The sequence below is a fragment of the Erpetoichthys calabaricus genome, chromosome 5, assembly GCF_900747795.2.
Source record: "Erpetoichthys calabaricus chromosome 5, fErpCal1.3, whole genome shotgun sequence".
Classification (NCBI taxonomy): domain Eukaryota; kingdom Metazoa; phylum Chordata; class Cladistia; order Polypteriformes; family Polypteridae; genus Erpetoichthys; species Erpetoichthys calabaricus.
The window spans coordinates 16487250-16507215 of NC_041398.2; the positions used below are offsets into that span (position 1 = coordinate 16487250).

The 19966-nt window shown below is 40.9% G+C and overlaps 1 protein-coding gene across 1 annotated transcript in view; it reads right to left on the reverse strand.

The window, feature by feature from the left end:
- Nucleotides 1–8747, reverse strand: part of LOC114641605 (gastrula zinc finger protein XlCGF57.1-like) — a 61073-nt gene extending 52326 nt beyond the window's left edge. Inside the window, exon 1 of the mRNA XM_028790641.2 lies at nt 8639–8747. The gene's annotated coding sequence lies outside the window, so the exon portion shown is untranslated. The remainder of the gene's footprint in view (nt 1–8638) is intronic.
- Between the last annotated feature and the right edge of the window lie 11219 nt (nt 8748–19966).

Here is a 19966-nt window from a genome sequence, read left to right on the forward strand (position 1 = left end):
TAGAAGGCTGGCGTCCTTCAACATCTGCAATAAGATGCTGCAGATGTTCTATCAGACAGTTGTGGCGAGCGCCCTCTTCTACACAGTGGTGTGCTGGGGAGGCAGCATAAAGAAGAGGGACGCCTCACGCCTGGACAAACTGGTGAGGAAGGCAGGCTCTATTGTAGGCACGGAGCTGGACAGTTTGACATCCGTGGCAGAGCGACGGGCGCTGAGCAGACTCCTGTCAATCATGGAGAATCCACTGGAGCCACTGAACAGTATAATCTCCAGACAGAGGAGCAGCTTCAGCGACAGACTGCTGTCACCGTCCTGCTCCACTGACAGACTGAGGAGATCGTTCCTCCCCCAAACTATGAGACTCTTCAATTCCACCGGTTGGTTGGGGGTAAACGTTAACATTATTCAAGTTATTGTCTGTCTGTATACCTGCATTGTACTCTTTAATTTAATATTGTTCCTTATCAGTATGCTGCTGCTGGATAATGTTAATTTCCCCTTGGGATTAATAAAGTATCTATCTATCTATCTATCTATCTATCTATCTATCTATCTATCTATCTATCTATCTATCTATCTATCTATCTATCTATCTATCTATCTATCTATCTATCTATCTATCTATCTATCTATCTATCTATCTATCTATCTATCTATCTATCTAAGCCTAAGAAGATTTCAGAAGATTTGCAGGGTCAGCTTACTTGATATTGAGGCAAAGTTTAGCTGATTGATACAAAGATAGGAACATGGAAAAGTCAAATAATAATAATAATAAAAAGTATATCAATTATTGTTTTTATCAATTTCAACCATTACACGCCCATGTGCTCAGGATGATTTGCATTTGTATCACAGATTATGTTGGTTGTTCAGAGTCTTAATTTAGCATGTTCCATTTTTATTTATTTTTTAAATTTTGATTTATTGTCTCTTATTTTAATCAATGCTTTGTGTCTCCTATATTTGTCTTTATTTAGCGTTTTATGCTGATATTATTTTACATCCAATGTTGTGTATTTGACCTTTTTACTTCTTTTTTTTCTGTTGTTCATTTTGAAATTCTGCAAAGTGCTTTGAGTTTGGGAAAGGCACTATATAAATACAATACACTATTATTCTTACTTTAGTTGATTAAAACAGTCCTCATGAAAAGAAACATCACAGCAGAACTACACACTGTTAAGCAATCAAACCAGGCTAATAAAAGCATCTAAACTGGAATCAGTCTGAAAAGCATAAGCATATCTTATATATAAACGTCTACACGTGGAAAAGTGTGTGTGTGCGTGTGTCCGGCCCAGAAGTGAGAGGTGGAGTCGGGGTAAGACCTTCGCCTCCGAGGAAACAGAAACTTGCGTAGCCACTAATAACAAAAGCGAGGCGAGCACATCAGCGAAAACAAAATCTCTGAAGAAAGAGACACTTGCTTAGCCGCTAATGCACAAGCGATTTGAACACATCAGTAAAATTAAACCTTTGAAGAAAGACAAAGTCACTTAGTCTCTAATACACAAGCAAGGCGAGCACATCGGCAAAATGAAATCTCTGATGAAAGACAAAGTTGTTTAGCCACTAATACAGAAGCAATGCCAGCATGTTGGCAAAACGAAACCTCAGAAGAAAGAGACACTTGGTTAGCCGCTAATGCATAAGCGATGAGAGCACGTCAGCAAAATTAAAACTCCGAAGAAAGACAAAGTCGCTTAGTCTTTAATGCACAAGCGAGGCAAACACATTGGCAAAACAAACCCTCTGAAGAAAAGACAAAGTCGTTTAGCCACTAATACACAAGTGAGGAGAACACATCAGCAAAAACAAAACCTCCTAGGAGAGAGATGCCCAGAGTAGTTCCTTTCCATTACCTGACATCTCCACGTTTCAATTTCTTTTCTGACGATTTCAATAGTTTCTAGCACTGGCTTACACAGCTAGTAGATTACAGCGTGATATGCATCAGAACCGGTATCATTATTAATCCTCTCATTATGACACACTTTAGGTCATACTGCCCACCCCTAAGTGAGCCATAAGTCCAGTACACGTGCATTTTTACGCCACTAATATCAATGCTTCATTTTGCAGACCAGGTAAATGGATTTCCACAGCACAGCTGCAGTTATGTAAGTGAGGGTCCTCTACAATCTGAGTGGACAGAGTGCCCCAGTAAAGATGGCAGTGTGACAGAAGACCACCGTCAAATGTTTAAAGGGATTTCAATCAGTTTGCATCACCCAGTCTGAACTCTGCAGGTCATAAACTGGGAAAGCAGAACTTCATGGCATAGCCAGATCTGTGAAAATGAACTCAGAGTCCATCTGAAGGCAATGGGAATGTTGAGTAAGAATAACAAGACAGCATTATTATTAACTAGCAAAATACCCGCGCTTTGCAGCGGCGAAGTATTGCTTTAAAATTTTAAATAATAAACTGAGGGAAAATATACCAATAATTATTTGTTAAGGATCTCTTTGTAGACCACGTTGTCACTTCGACCCTCCGGTTGTAATCTGACCAAGCTGTGTGCTGAGCTTACTCTTGAGCATGCAACGTATAGTTGGCCATGTGAAAAGCAATCTTGCCTCAAATCAATGCCAACCTTTTGTAGGGTCTGTCTCTGAGACTTATTAATTGTCATTGCAAAGCAGAGCCTTACTGGAAATTGTAGGCGTTTGAATTGAAATGGGAGATCAGAGGGTATAACGGGGATGCAAGGAATAAAAACTCTCTCCCCTGAGCCACTGCCAGTAAAAATAGTTGCCTCAATTTGGTTCTTTTGCAGGCATGTGACCTGAAGTCTTGTGCCGTTACAAAGTTTCGGTGGCTGTAAGTTTCTCAGTAACATTATTGGTGCCCCAACCTTCAAAATTAGATTATGCTCAGGAGTGCCTGGAGGATTCAGAGTGTGGACCGAGCTGAAGGCTATGGACGTATATATGTACGTAAGTAGGATTCAGTTAGCGTTGGGAACCCGCGTACCAAATTTCTTGAAGATGGGCCCATAAGTAACAAAGACCGTTGGAAAGTTCGGCCGTCATTGGTGTCATACCACTGAAATAAGTACGTACATCGGTTTCGGTTAGCGCAGGGAAGCTGCCTACCAAATTTCATGAAGATGGGGCCATAAATAAGAAAGTTTAACATGGCGGATGTTGTCGACCGTTATGACCGTTACGTGTAGAATTTCGAAATGAAACCTGCTTAACTTTTGTAAGTAAGCTGTAAGGAATGAGCCCGCCAAATTTCAGCCTTCTACCTACACGGGAAGTTGGAGAGTTAGTGATGAGTGAGTCAGTGAGGGCTTTGCCTTTTATTAGTATAGATAATAATAATAATTTATTTTAAAGACAAAATTATTTTAATGGCCCTATTCATTCAGTTTTACTGCTCCTGTAGCAGACTGGGACAACACAACTCCACAACACAGCTTTACCAGTGGATGTAGTTTTGCTCCCACTATCAAACTCCAGCATTTCAAGGAAACAAGATGAAGCGTTTGGTTGAAATGCAATAATAATTTAATGTTCCAGTAGAACAGGGAAAGCACCTGAGTAAATGTTTAAGAGCAATGGAAAGGCATGTAGAGTGTGAGAGGACATCTGTTATAAAGGTTTGTCTTGTGCGGAGCACTTGGGTGCCAAAAACCAAGTAGTGATTCTCTTTATGATTACTCCGATATTTACTATTGTAAGTATTGTTATTGTACTACACTTCTGTTATACATTAAGAGTTTCTGTGTTGAAGACATATTGTTTAAGAATTTTATTAATTGAAAAACAGAGCAGAGTACGTGCACCAAAATACGAGGGCAATCCCAAAAGTAATGTCTCCAAAGCGGTGGGGACGTAGAGAAAGTGTTTGTACGGCTGTTGGCCACACTGTTGTGATTGGTGCTTCCTCCACTCCCATCCCGCTGGGATGCTCAATCTTGGCTTGGCAGCCCTTGAAAATGGAGCTCCTGTTGAACGCTACCACCAAGTGCGAAGTTCGCGCAGGAGACCGTCAATTTCCGACGAGACAGTCGCGGAGGTTGAGGAAAACATGCGTAAAGATCGGCGGTTGGAACTTCATCACCCACCCACCCTATAGTCCGGACTTGGCACCCAGTGACTACCACCTGTTCCCTAAGTTGAAAGAACATTTGTCCGGAAGGCGATTCTGCTCCGACGAAGAGGTGAAAGATGAGGTTCAACGCTTCCTGAAGGACATGGCGGCGAGCTGGTATGACATGGGCATTCTAAAACTACCACAGCGTCTACAAAAATGCATCGACTGAAATGGCGATTATGTAGAAAAATAAATAAGTCTTTAACCTTTAAAATGATGTAAACATTATAGAGAATAAACGGTTGTTTGTATTTCTAAAAAAAAATAGGAGACCTTACTTTTGGGATTGCTCTCGTACTTACAGACAAACCACGAAGTCTCTCTAGAAAATCCCAGGTTTACTGTCAGATTTCAAAGCTACGACATTTAAATAAAGCAACAAGAATATGAAATACACTGGAAAAATCAGAATCACAGATTTAACAACTGTGCTGAACCGGAGAAAAGTCAGCGATGGATGACAACTGGTCAGTAGAAGGAGCACAGCCAACGTCAAATATACGAGAGGAGAGGAAAATAAATGACGACAACAGAGTAAATGATGGGATCGATAAATAAAACTGATTGGTCCGAGACTGGATGTAAGAAAGGGAAAATTCCTGCTGAACAGCAGAGAAGGGAACGATCAGCCACATTCCGTATTCAAAATGCACCTCGTGGTTGAGTGTTCTTTGAAATCTGCTTTACAAAAAAAGATTAAACACGCAAGGTTTTCTGGTAATATTTTGTGTTTATATTCTGCTTTTTTGTCTTATATTCTAGTTCAAAGCTTGGGGTTTCCTGTATTTATTTTTATTTTGGTGCTTTATGTGTACATCTGTATCCGACCTCCACTTTCTATGTGCATCATGGTGCCTTTGTTCACGGCACACTGCTGCCCTCTTGTGGACCCGACATTACACTGAGGCACATATCCTGGCTGTTATCATTTATAGCTCTCTTTCTCTCTCGCCCTTCTACATATCTGAATATGTTAACCTATTTAAATAGAAAATTAAAATGACGTATAGAGAAACATTATGATACATTTTGCATAGATTTCTTACAGTTTTTTCTCAGTTGCTTTGGTGCATTTCTCACAACAGAATTGCAGTTCTCAAAACTGCTTCTTCAATTCCCACAACCTTTAGTCAGTTGTGCACATCATAACAGCAATTTCTGGGTGTTCTCGTCATTTTGCGATTGCTTTACTTCACTCAGGCAGACACTTATGTGCAATTCTCAGCTCTATCATGCATCAGTGGTTGCTTATGTCATGATGATCAAAATGCATTGTGTAGCCCTCTTTTGCATAGTCTTACACTCCAGACAAACGTCATTTTTTCATTGTGTAAGTCATTGCAGTCAAAAGCGTTCAACAAGATATCATTGGCTGTCAAGTGTATTTTATAGGTTTCTACAAAACTTTTTTTGGTTTCTATTCACAATACTAACGATGTGTTTGAGAATGTCCAGTCTGTCAGCATCTCAACTATTGACAGAGTGCAGAGGAGAAACCAAATGAGTATGAAGCAGTTATACTATGTACCATTTGAAAGGAACAGTGAAGAAGTGAAGGATCGTCGGTACCAGTATGTACAGGTAAGACTGAACATGTGCAGTAATACTGTAACTGTAATCAACTGTACAGCAAATAGTCCAACATTGTATATCAACATACAATACAGTTGATTTCACTTTGACACATTTGCTACCGCTGTGAACGCAACATGAATATGTTAGATTTGACTCTATTGTCTCCAAAATGAAAATGCATTTTACATCCAACTTACTGTAGTATCTTGTTTGATACAGCGTATAATGGACCTGGAATCAAGTGAACCACCACATATTTTCATATACATTTATCTTCATCTTGGCCAAAGGAAGAAGACGTGGGCGTAATCTGATTGGACAGAGAGCTACTGTTGACGTGCCAGGCCAGCGGGGTGAGAACATCACTATGTGTGCGGCTATTTCGGACAATGGAGGTCCACACTCATATTCCTCTTGTGGGGCCATACAACACCAAACATCTGCTGACCTTCTTGAACACCTTCTACAGGGATCTCATTCCTGAAGAGGAGATTGGTCAAGAAAATGTACCACAGTATGTGATCATTTATGATAATGTGAGTTTCCATCACTCCAACCTAATCAGACAATGGTTTGCCAACCACCCCAGGATGCTGATGGAATTCCTACTTCCATATTCCCCATTCCTCAACCCAATTGAGGAGTTCTTCTCAGCTTGGAGGTGGAAGGTATAGGAGCGTAACCCACATACACAAATGACACTGCTTGCTGCCATGGATGCTGCGTGTGGGGATAAGACATTCTAGAAGGTTCTTTCCACGCTGCATTGCAAAGGAAGATATCCGTTGTGATGTGGATGAGAACATGTGGCCCAATATACAGGATCAGCAGCAATTGTAGAGAGCATTTAGAGTTTCAGTATGTATATATTGTTTTCGATGTTGTAATTTTTTTCCTTCATTTCATATGTTATGCATAAAATATTGAAGTGCATTTTTTTTGCTAGACTCCAAGTGCAGTGCATGGTATGTCACCATATACCTGTGCAATCAATAAAATATTCTTCTTGAATCAATCTCCCGCAATCGGTGTTTTGCATTTTTATGTTTCCATGCCCTTGTCATTCAGATGTTTTGTGCATCAGAAAATGTTTAGATTGTGCCAATTTTATATTGATAACATGACTTTACATTTTGGCTGTCATGTCCGTGGACGATGATTCATGGACTTGGCATTTTGATGGCACTGACATATTCAGCGATGTAAATACTTGCTTTTGAGGTACGGATTAAGGATTTTGAAGAGGTTACCTGCTTTTGCCTTGTCATCCATGATGTTTTGTCATTTGCACTAAGTGTTTTGAGAAAGGCACTCGCTGTTGTGCAAATGTTAAGTCTGTTGTGAGAAATGCACCAAAGCAACGGAGAAAAACTGTAATATATAGAGAAACCGCAATCATTTTGACATATAATTATTTATAAGCATCAACCAGACAAGAATATAGTATAGACGCACTGATAAGCCTGTTCTAATTATTAGTTTAATATAATTACGCTGCGAAAACCAGAACCGGTGTCGTGTACAAGTGATAGGTCGGGATGTTTTCTGTGCAGAGCAAGAACGCATTCGGATCGATAACGAAACGAAATTATAAATTGTAAATTAGTTGTTTATCTTCCTAGAAATTATTATCGGTGTAATGTTTATGTTTATTTTTGTCATTGCCTCATAAATTTCAACTGCTGTGTCTGATGTCGTCACAGAAGGCCAGTCTGAAAATAATTTTTTGAACCATTTGTGGATAAAAATCAGAGAATTTGACTTATCCCGTTCACGTGTGATATTTTTAAGGACCCCTGCTGCTTACACACGAATTGTACTGAGCCTTTTGGTCAATAATGTCGCCCCCAATAAAGTGCCGCCAAGTTGCGGACCGCCCCCTCCTAGCTACGCCACTGTATATACTGTATATTATGTAATAACCTGTACGAGGTATTGCGGGTTTTTATTTATACCCCCCCCCCCCCCCCTCCTAGCTACGCCACTGTATATACCGTATATTATGTAATAACCTGTACGAGGTATTGCGGGTTTTTATTTATACCCCCCCCCCCCCCCCCCGCACATGAAGTACAGAAGTGTGCACGCGTTTTTGCGAGTTGTAAAAGAAATGAAAGGATTTTACCCGAAAACCATCCTCTCTATGTCTGATGAATATGTGTAGTACTAGGGTGTTGTACCGTGTTAGCCATTATGAATGTAGAGAAAAGCCAAGCAAAATGACACCTTTTATTGGCTAACTAGAAAGATTACAATATGCAAGCTTTCGAGGCAACTCAGGCCCCTTCTTCAGGCAAGATATAATATGGAAAACCCACCAATAACACGATGAGCCGTAACTCGGGTCTTTTGCTTTCCCAGCTTATCCCATAATCTTATCCCATAACGCCTGGACAACCTGCTGAGGACGGCAGGCTCTATTGTAGACTGAGTCTATTTACAGACTGAGGAGATCGTTCCTCCATCACACTATGCGACTCTTCAATTCCACCCGGGGGGTTAAACGTTAACATTATACACAGTTATTGTCTGTCTGTATACCTGCATTGTTATCACTCTTTAATTTAATACTGTTCTTTATCAGTAAGGTGCTGCTGGAGTATGGGAATTTCCCCTTGGGATTAATAAAGTATCCATCTATCTATCTATAATCAGAACACTCCAAGTCCCAGCCAACCCTCTGTATTTGTTATTCTCTCCGCTTTGTCTTTTTTAACCTCTTTGATTTCTTCCTCGATCGTTTCTCGGCGCTGCCTACAAATCGCCAGTGCGTAGATATTGGTAAACTGACTCATCCCGTCCTGTTTGTGAGACCGATTGAGCCTCGGCTGTAAGACGGGGTTTATTAAAGCGACATAAACTCAGTGTGAACGCCGTAAACTATCAGCTCAGTCCCGGTCGGTCCCCCCTATCCATACCCCCACCCCCGGTATTCTCATCCCCGTCCGATGCTCACCGACTCTCCTCCTCGCAGCTCTTTCTCTCCCTGTCGCTTTCTCCTCTTCTTCTGCTCGTCTTTATCGCTGTCAGAAATGCAGACATGCGCACATGCGCTTCGTATTCTTGGAGGCACAGCAAAACGAGTCATCAACGCGCGACTCTCAGAAACGACATGGCTGCTGTCGCAGATTTCGATAAACGGATGCCGCATTCGCATTGGCCGGGCACGTCAATAGACCCGCTATCTTGGAGCGGTCGATTTCTCCTCTTAAAGGCGCATCGATTTTCCTCCAAACTGGGTAGCCTGGACATTGAAGGAAAGAGGCAACCTGCAGGAAACACAAGAAAAAAAAAACACCTTTCCTACGTGAGAGCTCTTTTACGTGTGTTTTAATTGTTTTACTAGTTTGCATTTCCTAGCATCAGTATTACCTATTTAGCTCTGTCAGAATAAAAATATAGGCAAAAACAGCAACTGATATCTTGATTTGTGTTACTGTATTCATGCCAAGATATTTATTAACGATTCATTATTTGTTGTTTCAACATAATTAATAACATTTTATTTTCAAATCCTCATACAGTTGTGTGCTCTGTTTTATGGCTATTGTGTACATTTACACAGTAAAGTATCTATCTATCTATCTATCTATCTATCTATCTATCTATCTATCTATCTATCTATCTATCTATCTATCTATCTATCTATCTAGTAACAGTAAATTGTTAAAGGGCGACTAAAAACGGCACTTTTCACAAAGATTTCAGTTTCGCTGCAATGAGTTTGAGCATCTGCTGTATTTTGTTAGCAATACATTTATTATTATTATTTTTTTTTTTTTTTTTGAGACCTCATCAATGCAGAAACATGTAGAATACAATGTGGGTTTTTTAAAATAATACGAAGAAATAAACTAAATTTTCACTCTGCCTGTACTCCCTTGCACTTAAACGTTTGTTCAGGTAGCTTTCATGTCCTACAGGAAGCCTTAATCTGTTATTTCTTCTTACATTTTGAACAAATATCTTCATTTTTGTTTGGTTGGAAAAGTCTGAGTGATGACACCTGAACAAACAGTCATGTGAGTGAGAGCACTAAAAACGTAAAAGTTCTTCTCATCCCCATCTTTATTATTTGTTCAGGTTGAAATCATTCTGCTCAGCTACACACAACTCCAACTCACTTTTTTTTTTCGATGCTTCTAGCATTCAAGCCAGCAACTGTTAATGTGTTACGTATTTTAATTTGGCACTTCAGCACCAAAAAATGCACCAAACTGAGATGGCAATGAGTTTCTTATTGTTAACTGATTTTCCATTTTTATATGTAGAAAGTATTCAGTTCAGTATTCATGTTATGACTCAGGCACCGCAGAGAGTGGCAACCTTTTCAGCAGATCTATCTATCTATCTATCTATCTATCTATCTATCTATCTATCTATCTATCTATCTATCTATCTATCATATAGTGCCTTTCAAATCTATCTATCTATCTATCTATCTATCTATCTATCTATCTATCTATCTATCTATCTATCTATCTATCTATCTATCATATAGTGCCTTTCAAATCTCTTTCAAATCTATCTATCTATCTATCTATCTATCTATCTATCTATCTATCTATCTATCTATCTATCTATCTATCATATAGTGCCTTTCAAATCTATCTATCTATCTATCTATCTATCTATCTATCTATCTATCTATCTATCTATCTATCTTATAGTGCCTTTCATATCTATCTATCTATCTATCTATCTATCTATCTATCTATCTATCTATCTATTACATAGTGCCTTTCATATCTATCTATCTATCTATCTATCTATCTATCTATCTATCTATCTATCTATCTATCTATCTATCTATCTATTATATAGTGCCTTTCATATCTATCTATCTATCTATCTAATCTATCTATCTATCTATCTATCTATTATATAGTGCCTGTCATATCTATCTATCTATCTATCTATCTATTACATATTGCCTTTCATATCTATCTATCTATCTATCTATCTATCTATCTATCTATCTATCTATCTATCTATCTATCTATCTATCTATCTATTATATAGTGCCTTTCATATCTATCTATCTATCTATCTATCTATCTATCTATCTATCTATCTATCTATCTATTACATAGTGCCTTTCATATCTATCTATCTATCTATCTATCTATCTATCTATCTATCTATCTATCTATCTATCTATCTATCTATCTATCTATCTATCTATCTATTACATAGTGCCTTTCATATCTATCTATCTATCTATCTATCTATCTATCTATCTATCTATCTATTACATAGTGCCTTTCATATCTATCTATCTATCTATCTATCTATCTATCTATCTATCTATCTATCTATCTATCTATCTATCTATCTATTACATAGTGCCTTTCCTATCTATCTATCTATCTATCTATCTATCTATCTATCTATCTATCTATCTATCTATCTATCTATCTATCTATCTATCTATCTATGAAAGGCACTATATAATAGATAGATAGATAGGAAAGGCACTATATGATATCTATCTATCTATCTATCTATCTATCTATCTATCTATCTATCTATCTATCTATCTATCTATCTATCTATCTATCTATCTATCTATCTATCTATCTATCTATCTATCTATCTATCACTTCCAAATGGAGGTTTAGAGATATGGTTTAAAATTTGCTATTCAGTTAATTTCAGATTCAGATTCTCCGATGTTCAAAAACATCAAGAAAAGTCGATTTTCGTGTATTTGTGCCTGTGTACAACGATAACTTCTGATAAAAATGAAGCCTCTTCTCCAAACAGGTTGCGTGATGTTTGTCTTGTTCCAGGCTCCAGGCCGGTTGGCTCAGTTTGGTCCGATGCTTCTTTCCATATCCTTCAAAAACAGCCTAATAAGAACACACGTAGATATTGCTTAATTTTACCAGGATGTTTGCAGTCTGCTCCATTTCATCATGCGAACAGGCTCATTGATTTGCAAACTTTTTGCATGAAATGTTTTTGGAGCTAACATCATTTATTTAAATTGTGTTTACTGGGGGGGGCTCACATGTAATTTACATGGAAGCGCTGTATGAACCGCTCCATACAGATTTGAATTATGTGCATAATTTTCAAGTACATTGATACTCATACATCTGGATCGGACTGTGTGTAAAGTACCTGCCCAAAGTCTGGAATCAGCCATCTTATTGGTCATCGGTATGTCAAGTGGGAGGAGCTCAGGCCGGTCAAAGGTCAGAGTCTGCTAAAGGCAGATACTAAGAGGGGTACCTTCAGTGTTCAGCCCGTACAAAAGAAAGAAGGCAAGGAGGCGCACAGCCCTGCAGACCCCCCCTTCAAGCACCCTGTGTGGAGTACTAATGCCATGTAGGGCCGACAGCTTGGAAGAGTGCGGAAAGTGACATTATAGCAGAAGGTCTTGTATTAGCACAGCAGTGATTAGAATCTCATCAACTAACTATTGTCCCCCAAATACTAGAAACTTTTGAAAAGAATATCTTAAGCACTCTTTAGTGTCTAATCTCACTGTTTTGCTTTATTTGATCTATTTCTTTTCATTTAAGGGATCATTGTGCCAGCTCATTTTTATACCACGCTCTGGTATGGTAGACAGATGGAAAACTGATGTTCAGAAGTTGCCATGTTGAGTCTCTATACACCAGTGGTTCCCAACTCCGGTCCTGGAGGGCCCCAGTGGCTGCAGGTTTTAATTCTAAATTTTCATTCTTAATTAGTGACCCGTTTTTGCTCCTTCCTTTTGAATTCATTTTATTTGCCTTGCTCTTGAAGACTCGGACGGCTTAATTCAGGGATCTCAAACTGTTTTAATGAGATGGACTGCAAAGTTACTGGAAGTGTAAATCGCTTCCCAGCAGACATTTAACACGAGTGCCGTGTTATCAACAGGATACTCAGTAATGTTACTTATCCATTCCCACTTCTAGGTTGAAGCCCCTCAACCCCGAGTCAGCCTCATCCTCCCTGGCTTCCTCTTAAGGGGCTCCACGGCCATCTTAGAGCCGTCTGTTTTATCGACTCGTGTCTGGAAAGAACTTTCTTTCTGCCTGTGATTGTTTTTTTGTTTCGCTTTCTTCTTTAACAATGCAGATTTGACTGGTCTACAAAACAATATTTTTTGTTTGCTACTGGGAGCTTCAGAGCAGCTCTTTATTAAGTTTTTTACACCCATCCATCCATCCATTATCCAACCTGCTATATCCTAACTACAGGGTCATGGGGGTCTGCTGGAGCCAATCCCAGCCAACACAGGGCGCAAGGCAGGAGACAAACCCCGGGCAGGGCACCAGCCCACCGCAGAAGTTTTTTTTACACTGATCTCATATATGAAATCGGACTTAAGCCAGCACGTCAGGTCTTTGAGATACACATCATTGACCTTTTGAATATCAGTATATCAGCACAGTCTTGGGAGTTTGAACTGTGTCCCTCCAAAACTGGAAACAAACCAGAAGACAATAACCAGAGACACATTAAAACATGTTTGTATCAATTTACCTCAATAGAAAAGTGAGGTGGAGCGGCATGGTGGCGCAGTGGGTAGCGCAGTTAGTATTCCCGGGTCCTCCCTGTGTGGAGTTTGCATGTTCTCCCCGTGTTTGCGTGGGTTTCCTCCCACAGTCCAAAGACATGCAGGTTAGGTGCATTGGCGATCCTAAATTGTCCCAAGTGTGTGCTTGGTGTTTGGTGCCCTGCCCGGGGTTTGTTTCCTGCCTTGCGCCCTGTGTTGGCTGGGATTGGCTCCAGCAGACCCCCGTGACCCTGTAGTTAGGCTATAGCGGGTTGGATAATGGATGGAAAAGTGAGGTCCGCGTGCTTAGCGTTTGAGGCACTTACTTTTTGCGCTTGTACTGCACATCCGCCTCTCCTTGCAAGAACCAACAGTTGTCCCCCGTCAGGCTCGGAGTGAATGTTCCCTGATATCGGTTTTCCATCACCTTTTATATCTTGAGGAAATCTTTCCCCCGTGTTCATCGCCGACATCGCCCAGATTTGGCCAAGAGAGTCCAACAGTCTGAAGCCTCAGGCCGATTCAGCGACCTGTGACACGCTGAGGCCCGTAAGATGACGGCGCTGTCAGCGGCATCTGTTTGACTCCGCCCACTTTCCACGAGCCACTCCCCGTGTTTCGCCGGTGTACTGACGCCTACCTGTATATTGCATGCCCTTTATATCAATTTCAATTCCTTTTACTTCCTGCACTCAGACCTGTTTAGAGGCCCGCGTGTATGCAGCATTTAATAAACTTCTGGATTATTGGGTTCTTTCAGTTCTGCATCCGAAGCAAAACCACGGAATGGATATGTCTTATGTAACTGGTTATCTTCTTCTATAATACGCTACCGTGGCTGTTTATTTGTCTGTCCAGGATTTTAAATCATCTGTAGCTCGCAAACCGTTTCACCTATTGACTTAAAATTTGGTACACATATACTACGTGACATCTACTATCCGCTTTCGGGGTGATGATTTTATTACTCCTTTTATTTTATTTTATTGTAGAACGAGCTACAGGGGATTTAAAACCCTGAACAGACAAACGAACAGCCACGGTAGCGTATTATAGAAGAAGATCAACTCTCGGCAGCGCGCAGCAGGGCGGCCGTGCAGCGCATGCGTACGTGCGCCGTTCTCATTCTCTGCCACCTTCGCTAATCATTCTTGAGGCAGATTGAAGACTTAAGTGCCAGATTGAGAGACAGATTAAAGAAAACGTATTAAGCAATTGCAACACAAAAACTAACAATCAGTTTTAACGCGAAAAGATGCCGACGAAAGAAGAGAAGCAGCGGGCTGCTAGGGTGGAGTAAAGAAGAGCTGCTCAGGAAGCAGCAAGCGCATCAACCTCTGAGCAAACGAATGGTAAACGTACAGAGAAAGAGAAAGACGAAGAATAACATGAATGCTCAAGTCAAGTGTATTCCATCCATCCATTTTCCAACCCGCTGAATCCGAACACAGGGTCACGGGGGTCTGTCAAGTGTATTCGTGCAGTGCGCCGTTACTGGTATATATACTGTATATATATTTATAAATATATTTTTTTTAAAAGTCAACGTAACTTTTTTTGTGTGAAAAAATTTAATCCGTTTTCTAGGTAAAGCAACACATCGCATTAAAATGTCTACTGAATCCACCTAGTATTTAATTGTACATGCAGGAAGGGCCATTACAGCCGACGATTTCACGGGTTTTCAACTCTAAATGCTGTTCTGCAAGCCGCCCAGCAGGTGGCAATATCACCACAATTTCAGAAATCCGGCCCAGGACGACGTTCGTGGACACACAGACACGTGAATACTTTTCTGTACACTCAAAACACTACAAAATTCACTCCCCGAAGACAGTAGAATGATGTGTATTGCTCCGTAAATGTTCACAATGCTTGAGAGTAAAGAACTGGAATAATTGGTTCATTCAGAAACAGAAAATGTGGTCATAATGGGGCTTTTGTTCATATTTGCAGTGTTGGCTCTTCTTTCTTTTTCAAGACCTCTGCAATTCACCCTGGCAGGCTAGCAATCAACTTCTGAGCCCAATCCTGACTGATGGCAGACAATTCTCGCACAATCAATGCTTGGAGTTTGTCAGAATTGGTGGGTTTTTGTTAATCCACCCGCAGCCCCTTGAGGATTGAACACAAGTTCTGAATGGGGAGTTTCCTGGCCATGGACCCCAAATTTTGTTCCCCGAGCCACTTAGTTGTCACTTTTGCCTCATGGCCCAGGGCTCCATCATGCTGGACTGTTCATTGTTGGTCACCAAACTGTTCTGGTTGGGAGAAGTTGCTCTCGGAAGATGTTTTGGTCCCAATCTTTATTCTCAATTAGAGACTCGACTAGGGGGCTCCGCCCCCTGCTCGCTTCACTCGCCAACCCCTGGTGTTGGGAATGACAAAGAGCGTGATGTATGAATGAGATATAGAATAGTGTGACGGTGTAGATTATGCAAATAGAAAGCAAACAATAAAGTGTGTGGCACAGTGTAAAGGTTTATTTGAAAATTTCTTTGTACACGCCGTTTAAGTGTAAAAGGTAATTCTAGCTCAGAACTTGTAAGGTCATTTAAGATGGTTATTGTTGTGATCAGAGTCAAGTTTGTCAGAGCTTAGAAAGAGTTGTGTCTCTCCAGGAAGTAATGGAATGACTTGGGTATTAATGTTTTCCACATTAATATTTTTTGGACATAATATAGTGCGTTGTGTTAAAAGGGGCATTTGGTCTAATGAGATTGCTGTTCCAAATGTCTCTGTAACTAAGTTGTCGCAGATAAAGGCTTGAGGAATTGTAATAATATGTGCCTGAAGTCCAGCTGTATTGGTGAGTGTACCATCTCTCAGTTGTAATAAGCAATTGTTATGATCTGGTTCTGGACATCGTATGTTTTTTACTAACTGTATCTTTTGAAAGTAATGCCAATTGTCTGCGTATTTTAAGGTGCACTGAACAATAGCTGAGTGCATGGCATCTGGAAGAATAGCTAATCACTGTCTAAAATCTCCTCCTCATAAAAGTACCTTTCCTCCAAATCGAATATTATTATTCAAAAACGTTTGTAGAAGTTTATGAATGGTGTTGAGTAAGTGACTTCATGCCATTGAACATTCATCAATAAACAACATTTTTTCAAGACGGATGTCACGTGCAGTGCCACCGTTAATGTTCATAGTGGATACCGATTTGTAGGATCTAATGTAGTTGATAAAGATTTCACTTTCAGGTACATCGTCAGTTATAAGCCTCTGTAGATATTCAGTATATGAATGTAAAGAAGGCAGTCTAATTTGACCCTTTTGACAACAACGTGTAAATGTATAACTTGTATTTCCAGTTGTTTCTTCAGGGAAGTGAACTGAATGACAATGATTGCAAATGACATTCATTAATCCGAATGAATTTTCCTGGTGTATGTTTTGCTTGTGCCGTTTGAGAGGCGCGTTGTTGCATGTGCAGTATTTGGGACGTGTTGTTTTGGAGCTGTAATCGATTTGCCTGTGCTGTGTGAGAAGCCCGTTGTAGCTTTCGCTGCCGTTAACGTATGTCTGAGACGGGAGGTGTTTCGTTTTGAATCCGTGCCTGTTGCGATGCAGGACTTTGATTGATAGTTTGCGTCATGTGGATCCAGGATGTAGATTTGTGCATATTTGCGTTGTTGATTTGTTTCAGGGTGCACTGTTCCAATGCAATGCAGTATTTGTGCACATATGGGAAAGCAGTATGGGCCATTGCCTTTTGGTGGCCTGATATTTACTAAAAGCAAATGAACTATTGTAGGATCTAATGCAGTTCATAAAGGTTTTACTTTTAGGTACATCGTTAGTTAGAAGCTTTAGTTGAGCTTTGCGTTTTTGGAGTCGAGTCATTTTTTCTTTTAGAAATATGGATAAGTAATAAGGAGTATTGCACTCACTGTTAATATGGAGCCTTTTCTGCGGTTGAACGGTTAATAGTGCCTTATTGTAATGAGATCCACCTATGCTGCATAGCCGTCTATTTTGTTGTTTCTTTCGTGTGTTTGTTCCTGTTATCCTTTCCTTTTCGTTTTGTACCCGTGACCGTGTATTCATGACTTGTTTCTTTCTCAGCATGCGAAATATGGATAAGTATTAAGGAGGATCGCAGTCACTGTTAATATGTTTCTTTTTCTGTAGTTGAACGGTTAATGGTGCTTTATTGTAAGGAGATCCACCAATGCTGACACCTATGCTGTCTAGTGTGAAGGTGTTGATGTTCACTTTAGAATATGTGGCTTTGGGTGTCACTTCTTATGGATGTGTGTGTGTGGGGGGGGGTTGAGGATTGTTGTTGCGCGAGCGTCTTCTTTCTTTTTGTGTTCCTGTGTCTTGTTGAATCCCCCTCTTTGTGTGTGTCCCGTCCCTTCCTTGAAGGGTCTGTGGGGTGGTTTTGTGTTCTTTTTTTTGTGTTCCATGGGCTTGTTGAATCCCCCTCTTGGTGTGTGTCCCGTCCGGTGCCTGTAGGGGGGGGGGGTGCCTTGCTGTTGTGCGCGAGCCTCTTTTTTTTTTTTTTTTTTTTTTGGGTCTAGTTTCGTGTGCAATGTGTTTCGTGCTTTGCTTGCTTTTGAATACTTTTTTTATGTGCCGTTTCCTTTTTTCGGTGCTCTTTGCGCCTCATTTCTCAATTTTTCCTGTGCTCACTCCTTTTTTCTGTGGTCTTGTCCGCCTCTCGCGGCCCCTCATCCACCTCTCTCGCCCTCTTCTATCCGCCTTTCTCGGCTCCTCAGCCGACCCTCGCGGACTCTTGTTGCGCCTGCGCAGTACGTCTTTTTGCAGCTACGGCCCATTGCCGGATGTGCCTGCGTCCATCATCCGGTTTAGCATTCTCGGTTAGTGGATGGGGGGGGGGGGGGATTGTTGAGGATTGTTGTCGCGCGAGCGTCTTCTTTCTTTTTGTGTTCCATGGGCTTGTTGAATCCCCCTCTTGGTGTGTGTCCCGTCCGGTGCCTGTAGAGGGGGGGGGGGGGTGCCTTGCTGTTGTGCGCGAGCCTCTTTTTTTTTTTTTTTTTTTTTCGGGTCTAGTTTCGTGTGCAATGTGTTTCGTGCTTTTCCTGCGTTTGACTTTGCGCCTCATTTCTCCTTTTTGTATGTGCTCACTCCTTTTTTCTGTGGTCTTGTCCGCCACTCGCGGCCCCTCATCCGCCTTTGTCGCCCTCTTTTCTCCGCCTTTCTCCGAATCTCGCGGACTCTTTTTGCACCTACGCCTCTCTCGCCCTCTTTTGTCCGCCTTTCTCGGCTCCTCAGCCGACTCTCGCGGACTCTTTTTGCGCCTGCGCAGTACGTCTTTTTGCAGCTACGGCTCATGGCCGGATGTGCCTGCGTCCATCATCCGGTTTAGCATTCTCGGTTAGTAATATGGATAAATGCAGAGGAATCCAGAAGAAAGAGAAACTGAAGTGAAAGTAAACGAAGAGCAAGGGCAGGACATTCAGTCAGTAGAAGGAGAGTGTCGATGAGGAGGTAGTTGACCGTGTGCATAGTGACACCTTGTGGAACCTCCTGAGACGCCACCGAAAAAAAAAAAAAACATTTCACTCATAGGGAGCAACTATAAGGGCAAGTCTCGCAAGGGTGGTCCGTGCAGGTGAGTCGACGGACTCCTGGAGTATGACAGGGACGACATCTGTCACCTTTTCTGTTTCTCCTGGTGACCGATTGGATCAAGATATCAACCACGGTAAGGAAGAAGAATGGGAAGCAGCTGACCCAAGCTAGAGGATGTGGACTTTACAGGTGACATAGCCCTTCTGTTACACCAGTGGAGCCCAATGCACGACAAGAACAAATATCAGCCAAGACAGAAATGAATATCTGTAACAGGAAGAAGAGAAAGAAAAGGGGGAAGAGGAAGAAAAGAAGAATGGGAAGAAGAAGAGAAAGAAAAGGGGGAAAGGAAAAAAGGAGAATGGGAAGAAGAAGAGAAAGAAAAGGTGGAAGAGGAAGAAAAGAAGAATGGGAAGAAGAAGAGAAAGAAAAGGGGGAAAGGAAAAAAAGGAGAATGGGAAGAAGAAGAGGAAAACAAGAAGAATGGGAAGAAGAAGAGAAAGAAAAGGTGAAGAGGAAGAAAAGAAGAATGGGAAGAAGAAGAGGGAAAAGGGGAAGAATGGGAAGAAGAAGAGGAGGAAAAAAGGGGAAGAGCAAGAAAAGAAGGGAAGAAGAAGAGGAGGAAAAAGGGGGAATGGGAAGAAGAGGAAAAAAGGGGAAGAGGAAGAAAAGAATGGGAAGAAGAGAAAAAGGGGGAAGAGGAAGAAAAGAAGAATGGGAAGAAGAAGAGGAAAAAGGGGAAGAGGAAGAAAAGAAGAATGGGAAGAAGAAGAGGAGGAAAAAGGGGAAGAGGAAGAAAAGAAGAAGAGGGAAGAAGAAGAGGGAAAAGGGGAAGACTGGGAAGAAGAGGAGGAAATAAGGGGAAGAGCAAGAAAAGAATGGGAAGAAGAAGAGAAAAAGGGGGAAAGGAAAAAAAGGAGAATGGGAAGAAGAAGAGGAAAAAGGGGGAAGAGGAAGAAAAGAAGAATGGGAAGAAGAAGAGAAAGAAAAAGGGGAAGAGGAAGAAAAGAAGAATGGGAAGAAGAGAAAAAAGGGGAAGAAGAAGAAAAGAAGGGGAAGAAGAAGAGGAAAAAGGGGAAGAGGAAGAATAGAAGAATGGAAAGAAGAAGAAGAGGAAAAAAGGGGAAGAGGAAGAAAAGAAGAAGAAGGGGAAGAAGAAGAAGAAAAAGGAGAAAAAGAAGGGGAAACAGAAGGGGAAAAATAAGAAGACCAGGTTCATGAGAATCAACACTAAAAATGACA